We start from the raw sequence: 11,819 nt of genomic DNA on the forward strand, positions 1-11,819 counted from the left end.
AAGATAAATAGTAGGATTAGGGCGCCCGTAATATAAGTTTTAATTAGTTTAAGGTAGTATGCGTGTCATGAACATGAATGAGTATGAAGTCTGAAAGTGAGTGCGATTGAGTAAAATTTATGAATATTAGTGTGACTGAGAATGAATGAAATTGAATGAATGAGACGTACGAATGAGTTAGGTTAAAAATATTCTGTCCAAGTGTCGTTCTTGTGACAGTAATATTGTTTTGTCCAAGCGTCGTTCTTGCGAGAGTAGTGTTGTTTTGTCCAAGCGTCGTTCTTGGGACAGTAGTGGTGTCTTGTCCGAGTGTCGTTCTCGTGACAGTGAAAAAGGGGAGAAAATGTGAAATTTAGTCTGTTTTTCTTCCGGATAGTTTCTGTTATTTGTTGTGTTTCCGATCAATATTTCTGCTCTAGCATTGCAAAGACCGTCTCAAATTCTGACGCATACTAAACAGTTTCGACAGCTACACTTTCGCAGTTGTTTTGGGAATGATGGATGGAACATATCGCACCTGATTTTGACAAATATTTCGGCAAGAGCACGAGACTGAAAATGGACAGGCTCACTGCTTTAGAATCATACAATTCCGGGAGAGAGAGCTCCTCTGGCCTTTGGAAAAATCATCCCTCGGAATTGAAACTGGTACCACAGACTAACAGACATGACAGTATGAGTAAATTCTTATAAAAAATAATTTTTCGTGATGCACTAGCTCCACCTATGTTGTACTGCGCGAACTATTTTCTATCTGTACACCCCTTGTGTTATGTAAAAGTTTTTTTACTGGTTGGTTTCCCCTCGTTTGTCAACACCGATCAGCTGCTTGCAGGGATGCGTGATTTCATCAAAATATTTGAAAACGAATCGTCACAATAAATTATTGGATTACGTTGATAAAATATTTAACTTTTTCGCGATGTTGGAAAGTAACCATTTATTTGACTCAACGTTGTTCATCTAGACTATTTTTTATTGTGTTGGTAGTTTTCACCAGAAATTAAGTGGCGGCAGACCAGAAGCAAGTAAATATTGTAACAAAACGGGTTCGATTATGTCTTGCGTTGGAGGATGAGAAATAGGCACAATTATGTATATAGTTTTGGCAATATGTATTAAATCTGTATCCTGCATGAAATTCGCATGGACGTATACAAATCAATACATTACCGGTAATTCTGTATGAATGGCAACTCTGTTGGTAAATGAAAAAAATAAACACAGTATAGATGACAGACAGGATGTTTTTGATAGGGTAACGTGGCGCCATCATGACACATGTGAGTACTGTCCCAAATAAAGGAATATTCGAAATGACCGTTAAAATTATTGAAGAATCTAATTTGAGTGTCCTGTCTGTTAGTCTGTGCTGGTACTAGAGAAGAAGTAGTCGCATTAGAAGTCGGCTTTTGTTCGAAAAAAAAAACCTACGGTTTTTTTTTTAACCGAGTCTGGGAAAATTGTGACCTGTTATTCTCTGGTCACAATATAGTTCCTTTGGTCACTGAGTCCAGCTTGTATATATTTTTCAAATATTGTATATTTTTGTTAACTTCATTGTCAGTAAATGTCTGAGTAGAATTTAAACGTCAATCGCGTTCATACTCCGTGTTTACATGTTTGAGTCACGTTTAAGTTCTGCTCAATAGCAAAGGTTGGTGTCAAACGTAGGGTTTTGTTGATTTATTTATTTATTTCCATTTATTTATTTATTAGTGATTTATATTATTTATTATTTATTTATTCTATTTATTATTTATTTATTTACATTTATTTATTGTTTATTTATATATTTACAATCATTTATTTACACTATTTATTTATTTATATTATTCATTTATTTACATTCGTAAGTTCATATACAAATTTATTTAATAAATTATGATTATTTCGGCAAAAGGAAACAAAATAGCAAATACACTTATAAAAGTACTAAAATTCAAATACACAGTTCATGACACCAACCATAATAAAACGATAAAATATTGTAACCGTCATCTGTCTGCACACTGTCATCGTCGTCATCATCGTCATCATCGCAACATAATATGTGGGGTGGCATGCTTTGGGGGTGGCGGTGGGTATGAGATGGAAAACGGACCCCAAGCAGATAAAATCCGCGGGAAAACCTTTGCGGAGGACTAATAGTTTTCTGACCCGGAGGAGTGAAGACAGCAGCAGCGTATCACCCGCCCAAAGTGATTGCGTTTCAATCGTTTTCGTTAAAAAGTTTTAGAAAAGATCCAAAGGGATCTCGGTGGTAATCCGTGTCGAAGATCCGCACGAACGTTTGTTTCGATCACGGTAATCGAGTGGGGCAAGTGCGGTAGAATCGTTTTTTTTATATTCCCCGGTATAACAAACTAAACAGTGCTAGCACGACGCGAGTGCGATCCCGGTCTGCAAACGGCATAGAGTGACATTTTGTGGGCGTCGAGGACGCCACAGTGTTGAACCGGCGGAAGATATTTGCCGAAGTGACCGAAAACGTTATAAGCCCTACTCGATATAAAGTTAGACACTCGCGTATAGTGATTTGTGCACGGTACCACTCCCCGGGTCCTCCTTCGTAGTGAAACGCAGGCCTACGCTACACACAGGCCGAGTTGCTGCTTCATCTGGAGACGAGTTGCTGTTCCACCGCCCCGAAGTCCGTGCCACCCCGTCCGTCGTCGTCAGCAGAGTCCACCAAGTCGACCAACGATCATCACGGCCGCAACGGAGCGTCGAAGTTAAGTTTTTCGACAAAATAAAAAAACAAAACGCAAGTAAAAAGTGAATTATTTTGTCTTTATGGTTTTTTTTATCGTGTGCTAATAATATATAGTAAAAAAAAATAAATTGTACGGTCTTTCTTTATACAAGCTGTGTCGTCCATTTTGTTTAGTTTTTTTTTTTGTAATTCTGTTTCCGCCGAAGAAACGATTTACTCAGTGGCCACAGGTTGGGAAGAAAGTCCACCCAAAAATAGTGAAGTGAAGATTCTCCAGGAGACCAACAAGGTAAACGACCCTGAACTGGTGGTTCGGTGCTGAAAAGCAGCCACCAGTAGAGTGTATACAAAACGATACGTAACAAATCTGTAAATATGGCTACACTGTAGCCGATATGTTGGTATTTATTCCACAGGGCGAAAATGACGAGAAGGATGATTCGGAAGGAAGAATAAGAAGCCAGTTGTCAGGTCTTGTCTTACACGCTTAGAAAAAGTTACTCAAAGTTTGAGTACTAGTTACTCATTTTCAAATGATACATGGAAACGTCAAAAATTGAGTAGTCAAGTAGTAGTCAATGATATTGAGTAACTCCTACTCTAAATTTGAGTTTAACGCAAAATCTCGTTTTATAGTTACTATTCGCATTCGCGATAAGTCTAAAGGTTGCAATAACCATTTGTAGCAACAGGTTGTATTTTTTGTTAGTGAGACGCGTATTTCGAGGGTGAGTCGATCAACACAAACGGTGTTGTGTCTGCAAAAACCGGAATGATCAGCTTCGTGTTGTGCTTTAAAATGGAAACGAATATGCTCAAATGTCATTTATGAGGAATAAGTGTATGATTGGTGCCTGAGCATAACACACTACTCCAAGCGACCACCACTTGATATAGTATTGAGTTCAATTATTTAACATTTTAGTACAATACACTCAGAAAAGGAGCAATTTTTTTTGCAAATTTGGTATATGTGAAATAAAATTTCACACAAAATTTGAGTGATAGTTACTCTGTTTTTGTACATGTAAGAATAAAGTATTACTCAGTAAATGAGTAGATTTTACCCAAATATCGTTTCCAGTGGAAGAACTCAAATTTGAGTAACTTCGGAGTTACTCTAAACTAGAGTTGTTCCACTTTTTCTGTAGATGAGTGAGATCTTTCTCATTTTTGAGTAACTATTTTTAAACGTGTAGCGCAGAACGGGAAACAGTGAGACGACAGGTCCTCGATGTTGCTCTCGTGTATCTAGTGATGTATTTTTTAACTCGATTAATCAAAATAATCGATTAAAATGCTAAAGTAATCGAGTATTTGTAATCGATTAGCGACAGTGCCACGAATCGAGCTAATCGATTAATAGCAATCAATTAATCGAGATTTATATCAGTTAGGCTGTGAGCCATTTCGCAGTTATTTTAACTTTCGGTTGAAATCTAACACTTGAGTGGCTATTTTAAAGTTGTCAAAAATAACTCTGTTCGAGAGCATGGTTATTTCCGACAGATCGATGGTTAATTTCCAACATTGCGAAATATCAACCAAAAGTTGAAGTTAAAAGCGAAATGGGTAACAGCCTTAGGCCGACGACACGACCTGCCACTCGACTATCAAAACTGTATCGCAAATTTAACTACCCCTCAGTAACTGGTAATGTCAAAACGGATTTGCTTGAAAAAATGTTGGAACTGGCAACACAAGTTGGTAAGTTATTGATTTTGAAAAACAGTTACCAGTAGCCTTGGTAACTACATGTGAAATGTAAACAAAAACAAGAGATTCGCACTTGAAATGAAACTACTGAGTTTAGTTGGCCGCTTGCAGGTATTATATTTATTCTTTCAGAGTTTTGAGTCATTTTTTTAAATTTGTATCTTTTTTTGCCAGTCAGATACCTCTAGCTTCGGCTATCAGCTCGATGCTTCTTTCCATAATCTTCTCAAAATTACGTGTCACAATATCAACATCGTCAGCGAAGTCAAAGAGCTGTACGTACTTTCGGAAGATCGTGTTGATCCGCGCTCTTCGAAGCAATATTGAACAAGAGACAAAAGAATCCAAAACCTTGCCGTAGCCCTCTCTGAGACTTGAAACGACTCGAGAGCGTCCCAGATACTTGGACGTAGCACATTACTCTCTCCATCGTTGCTTCGACCAATCACGTCAAATTATACGGAAATCCGCATTCGTGCATAATCTGCCATAGCGATTGTGTCGTATGTCGCTTTGAAGTCAATGGCGCGTTGTATTCTCGACACTTCTGGAGTACTTGTCTCATAACGAATATGTAATTCGTAGTGGCGTACCGTGCCGGCAACGAATATTATTGACTAACAAAAATTTGATTTCGGTTGTTTAAGGCAATAAAAACTTCTCGTGTGTTATCTTCAGAGGGAATATATTCATCTAACTAAGGATTTATCACTTTCATAATGTTCCCAGAATTACAATTTTGCTCGAGCTTCCTGGTTTAAAACTAGTCCACCAAGCCGATTTAATGTAGACATTTTGATAACTCCAGGTGACCACAGTGTTTCTATAAACTTGGTGGACATATCAGCATTGTTTAAGCGACGACACGACCTGCCACTCGTCTATCTAAACTGTATCGAAAATTTAACTACCCCTCAGTAACTGGTAATGTCAAAACGAAGTTGCTTGAAAATCTATTGAAACTGGCAACAAAAGTCGAAAACTGTTGATTTTAGATAACAGTTACCAGAACCATGGCTACGAATGTTTTTTTTTTTTCAATGGAACGTACTATATAAATAATCTCCAAACAAAAACAAATTGTTTCTGTGAACCAGAAGAAATGCGAATTTCTGTAAACCAAAAAAAAAATAGGACGAGCTTAGTATTGACTTTCGTCCAAAACACCCCGAAAAGGCAGACATATAGCAGCTATTTGACTAGATGTGCGTAGCGCATGGTGAACTGGCGGTAGAAAATCGGGGCGCGGATTAATTAGAAAAAAGTTGCTAGCAGGGCATATTCGCTTGTACTAGCTATGAATCATCAATTTACCAAGGACATTAACTCTTTTTTACCCTCCATTGCAGACCAAATACTTCGGTATACATTAATCCGTGGGTCTTATTTCGCTCGCCGAGAAAAGCGAAGAAATATGCGAAAAATCCCTATTCGAAACATTTGGTTATCATGACTGATCGCGAATCGCATCAGCTGATCATCGAGGCGCACGAGCTAATGAAATAGATTTTGTGCGTTAACGTATTCAAACCGGGAACTCAAGCGGAATTCCTGGTCCTGAAGGAAACCCTTAATTACGACTAAATAGTCGAAATGAATCACGCCGATCGATGCGTCTATCTCTTTTGAAGCCGTAGCAATCGTACACGTTCTACCCTGAATAACCGTCGTACCGGGACCTTCCCGAAATTTGAGCGCCATTCTACCGAACGAGAATTGTGACACCTATGTTTGAATCAGGGCGCGTGCTGGCCTCGATACATTCAAGAATTCAATCCAGACGATCGGGAACAAATTTATTTTTTATTTTTGTATCCGTATTCTACATCTCTTTTTTAATTTTGTATTCGTATTCTACATCATTACCGTTAGAACATTAAAAAACGCTCGATCGATAAATTAACATGTTGACTGATTAGGTTTCACAGTAGAAGTTACTGAAATATTGAACAAAATCTGTAAAAATGTGTACCATTCGCGAATCTTTTGCGTTTTTTTTTAAATTGTTTATTTATTTACTTTGGAGCTCCTTGGTAACTATTCCGTAGCAACCTAAACAGTGTTGCTTAAGAAGATTATTTTTATCATTATCAAGGGGTCGCTATATTTGCGGTAACTGGCGGTTAATCGTTAACAGACAATTTCATTGCCAATTTTTGTTCGGAGTGCCTGGTCGTGTCGTCGCTTAGGCTGTGAACCATTTCGCGGTTAATTTTAACTTTTGGTTAAAATCTGACACTCAAGTGGTTAATTTGATGTTGTCAAAAATAACCCTGCTCGAGAGCATGGTTGTTAATGGCGAGACTCTTTTCTCGAGTCACCAATGTTATTGACCGCAGAGATTCCTTTCTGCAGCCACCAATGTTACTGGCGAAAGAGACCAGTTTTTTCTTGGCTCCTCTTGGGGCCACCAATGTTACTGAGGGGTATCTGTATGAAGCCTAGTGTAATTGTTTCGCAGCCGGATAGCTCTCGTAGCGGTCTATCCACCTTGAAATCAATTTCACTTGGGCTGGTTTTCGGATGAGTAACAATTTCCCCCTGACTGCAGTGAATTGCAAGTGATTTATTTCAACGAAATCTTAACTATATATACAAGTATTTTCCTAACAACAAATGTAAATGTTGCGAAACATTAACCGCAACATTCTCGGTTTTCCCTTTCCATCCCATTGCGGGATCCTAGCTCACACGGATACCTAGCTATGTCAGCGCGCGCATCTAGTTTTACCACAGACTAACAGACAGGACACTCAAATTAGATTCTTCAATCATTTTAACGGTCATTTCGAATATTCCTTTATTTGGGACAGTACTCACATGTGTCATGATGGCGCCACGTTACCCTATGAAAACCATCCTGTCTGTCATCTAGACCAACAGAGTTGCCATTCATACAGAATTACCTGTAATGTATTGATTTGTATACGTCCATGCGAATGTCATGCAGGATACAGATTTAATACATATTGCCAAAACTATATACATAATTGTGCCTATTTCTCATCCTCCAACGCAAGACATAATCGAACCCGTTTTGTTACAATATTTACTTGCTTCTGGTCTGCCGCCACTTAATTTCTGGTGAAAACTACCAACACAATAAAAAATAGTCTAGATGAACAACGTTGAGTCAAATAAATGGTTACCTTCCAACATCGCGAAAAAGTTAAATATATTATCAACGTAATCCAATAATTTATTGTGACGATTCATTTTCAAATATTTTGTTGAAATCAGGCATCCCTGCAACCAGCTGATCGGTGTTGACAAACGAGGGGAAACCAACTAGTAAGAAAACTTTTACATAACACAAGGGGTATACAGATAGTAAATAGTTCGCGCAGTACAATATAGGTGGAGCTAGTGCATCACGAAAAATTATTTTTTATAAGAATTTACTCATACTGTCATGTCTGTTAGTCTGTGGTTTTACCTGTTTGTTTACAAAGGTATTATTTACTTCATACATCCTGGTACGCGGCTCAGACCGATGCTGTGTGTTTACATATTTTAGTCCTTATCGAAAGCTGAGCGGAAAGATTTTATTGCTCTAAATGTGGAAATTCCTATATTTGGCCCTAGACACGCTTGAAGAGCGGCTTGTCTCGGCTTGCACACAAATCATAAATCTATACCTGCTTTATTCAGGCACTACAACCGCTTGAAGAGCGGTTTAGTTTTGTTCATTATTTTCTTAATACTTACAATGTCTAGACACACTCTTTGGGCCATTGGATAGAATCCCTGATTTGATTTAATTATAAACTGATATAATTGAATTATTAAACTGGTCCGTAACAATGGTTATTTTTGACAGATCTATAGTTATTTTCCAACACTGAAAAAAATCTCGCAATGAAAATTCTAATACCAATTCTTTAGTTGAAATTATTTCCAGTGGAAAATAAACCCAAATAACTTTTCGTCCGTCAAATTTTGAAATGGGCCACAGTTTTAGTCAAATTTAACTACTCGACACCAAATAACCACTCAAGTGAACCAAAAGTTAAAATTAACCGTGAAATGGTTCACAGCCTTAGTAGATAACGTTTAGCATTAGGCTGCAGACATAGTGGGCGCGAGAAGCGAAGCCAAGCTGGTGACTAACATTGGCAAATCAAAAGCAATAGTTAATCAAAAGGACTCGTTTAGAATACAAGTGAGAAATCGGCTCAACTTTCACTCCGACAGGGTCCCTCTGTTTTGCTGTAAGTACGTTTCCTGCTTTGGTCAGCACCAAGCTCGGCTCAGCTTCTCGCGCTCACTCTGTCTGCATCCTCAGTCTAAACGATGCTATGATGAGAGTTGCAGTTCCATCTGTCATAATTCAAAGAAATACGAATTTTAATTTAAATAATGATTTTTTATCCATTCTGCCTACGGTTACAATGTTCATACATTTTTCCATCAAATTATCCTAAACAGAATCAGAGCTGCCGAATGAAAATATACCATTAGTGTATCATACAGTAAGAAAAATATGAGAAAACTAGCTGACCCGTCGAACTTCGTCTCGTCAGAAGAATTGTCAAAAGACTAAGTGGTCAACGTTTCTCTTCATTATTTTTCTGATTACTTAACCTACAATCAAAGGAATTGGACACACACTCGCTTTATCTCAAAAAGAAGAAATACCACCAAAGATTAATGAGAAAATATGTAATACCTCTGTTAAGCGAAAACTGAACAAATACACAAATTTCTATTCTGAACAGTCCGTTTTAAGGAATTACTCATACGTAAATGTTCACCCGACAGAACCAACTTCGAAGCAGTTTCATATATACAAAAAAAAAAATCTATTTTTGTGTTCGGTAATAATTTTTCCCGCAACGATCTATAAAATATTATTTTTACTGAAAGTTACGAAAAATTTATTCAACTTACGGTCATCTGTCAAAGAACTACTGAATATAGGAAAATCCTATGTAAAAGTTACGATTATTTATTAATTACTGACACGTTCTGTAAACTCTGAACTGTCATTTCTCTTGACGAGCTCAGTGAAAGTTTTACCAATATTCGGAAAATTAATAAAAAAAAATGAAGAATTTCGGTAATCATCACCATACATTCAGCAGAAATAAAGATCTGTCAAATAACATAATTTTCGGACGTAAATGTGCGAAATGGTGCGAATTGATTGCTTGCGAAAAATAGATAATACTGATTCCTAGCGGTAATTTTTCATTAAGTGAATATATTCAAAAAGCCTTCTACAACTTTTTATTTCAGCACTCCAAAAATATGAAGGGTGATCCCATATTCTACTGAATTGCATCCGAAAATAATTGACCATTTTATTTGAATAAATTATTTCTGGAGAGCAAATGTAATTCAATTCATTCATCACATGCAAAAAAATTAATTAATCGGATGAAAATATGTTTTGTAAAACAAATTGGTCCTTCCTTTCCCAGATCTCTAGTACAATTTACCAAAAAATTGTAATACTTTACGGGTCAAGACGTTTACATATTTTTAGAATTGTTTTGTAAATTTCGCCGAACGTCGGTATTGAATGATGATGAAGTCATTAGAATTATGACAGATCGAAGTTCGGTGGAACTGTACCGATCATTCGGCAAACAAAACTTTTACTGAACGGATTACCTTGGGTCAGTTTCAGATTTTTCAAGCGAAAACGACATTAGTAGGCCATAATTTTGATATCCATTTGAGCACGTGGTTCGAAATGAAGTATGCATGTGAAATCTCGACACTAAATACAAAATAACTTTATTGGTTTTTCCCACTTTTCCGGTAAGTTTTCCTAATTTTTTTTATGTACGAACCCGGTGGGGGTAAAAACTGATCAAACAAAAAAAATCATCTCAATCCGTCCATCCGTTCTCTTACGTGATGCGATTACAAAGAATGATCTCTGCATTTTTATATATATAGATGTGATTGAAATGTCTAGAAAACTCAATAATATATGTGATCAATATATATTATTGAATTTTCTAGACATTTCAACCACATTTTCTCATATTTTTCTTACTGTATGATACACTAATGGTAAATTTTCATTTGGCGGCTCTGATTCTGTTTAGGAAAATTTGATCGATTAATGGCACTAATCGATTAATTCTTAATAGTAATCGATTACACTACTCGACGCCTCTATTATTAATCGAATACTTAATAATCGATTAATACGAAAAATCAGACATCACTACGTGTGTCTTGTTTCGGGAGCAGATGCTCAGCAAACGGTACACTGAACTAAATTTTCATTGTCACATTATATGATATTCTAATGATTTTTCACTATTAGCAATTTCAATGATAGCTACAAAGTATATTAATCATCATGTCAAAAATATAAGATAATCATATGAAACATAAAAATCTTCGTAACGTTATTTTTACAAGATTTTCATATAACGAATGAAATTTCCAGTCTGAGTCGAATTTATTGACACGCCCTATAACCATTACTAGATATCCACACAACATACATTGAAACTATTTATGAAGCGCATATTATATTAACTTCGAATTAATATAGATAGGTTTATCTATACCATATGACTAGTTTTATAGAATTTATATATAACTTTTAATGAAGGTCATCATAGTTCTATATAGCAGTTATATATAGATCAAATGATTGCTATTTGATTGAATAAGTGATACATATAAGAATCAAATTTTAAAAAATACAGGGATTATGGTGCTTAAGGGAATCAAAAACAACAATAAAAATAATTGTCTTATCAAAAACGTATTGTTATATTTTTCGTATATAAACAGTTACTGTTACCAGACGAATCAGATGCACTCCGAAAAGCTGATAATCGGAAACTACTCTTTTTTTTTAGGATTCAAGCTATACTAGTCATCAGTTCCGTAGGGGAGCACCTCCTGATATTTGCGGAGGAGACGTGGGATCCAGAAACTAGAAATAGAAAATTTAAATCCTCATACTTTCTTCAGCTGCCTCGTTTTCTTCCTTGTTGCAGATTTGATGTACGCTTCCAATGAAAATTATAAGTTTTCGCATGACTTTTATTAAACATAATCAGCATGCGATGTAATGAATATTAAAATTATATTGGCTTAAGTTTTATCGACTCTTCGCATAACTTGTATATAGTATTTTTATCGATATCATAAAGATTGTGAAGATATAAAACTTATTAAACATCATTTAGATTTTATGTAGAGTTCCATTAAATGTCATAAGTTTTCATATATCTTTTGTGAAATACCATCTGCGTACAATTCATAAGACACATCCAATGAATATAAATTATGTAACGAGTTAGGTTTCATCGGATTTCCATATACATTGTATGGGATATTCTTATAACTTTCATAATGGTAACATATATTTAGATTTAACGTACACTTTAAATAAAGATTATAAGATTCCATA

General features: G+C 36.1%; 1 long non-coding RNA gene across 1 annotated transcript; it reads left to right on the top strand.

The window, feature by feature from the left end:
- Nucleotides 1-4,473: 4,473 nt before the first annotated feature.
- Nucleotides 4,474-5,107, top strand: LOC131439579 (uncharacterized). The gene is made up of 2 exons (XR_009231142.1): nt 4,474-4,543; nt 4,607-5,107. It is a non-coding gene; the product is annotated as an uncharacterized LOC131439579 (long non-coding RNA).
- Nucleotides 5,108-11,819: the final 6,712 nt, after the last annotated feature.

The sequence above is a fragment of the Malaya genurostris genome, chromosome 3, assembly GCF_030247185.1.
Source record: "Malaya genurostris strain Urasoe2022 chromosome 3, Malgen_1.1, whole genome shotgun sequence".
In the NCBI taxonomy this organism is placed as follows: domain Eukaryota; kingdom Metazoa; phylum Arthropoda; class Insecta; order Diptera; family Culicidae; genus Malaya; species Malaya genurostris.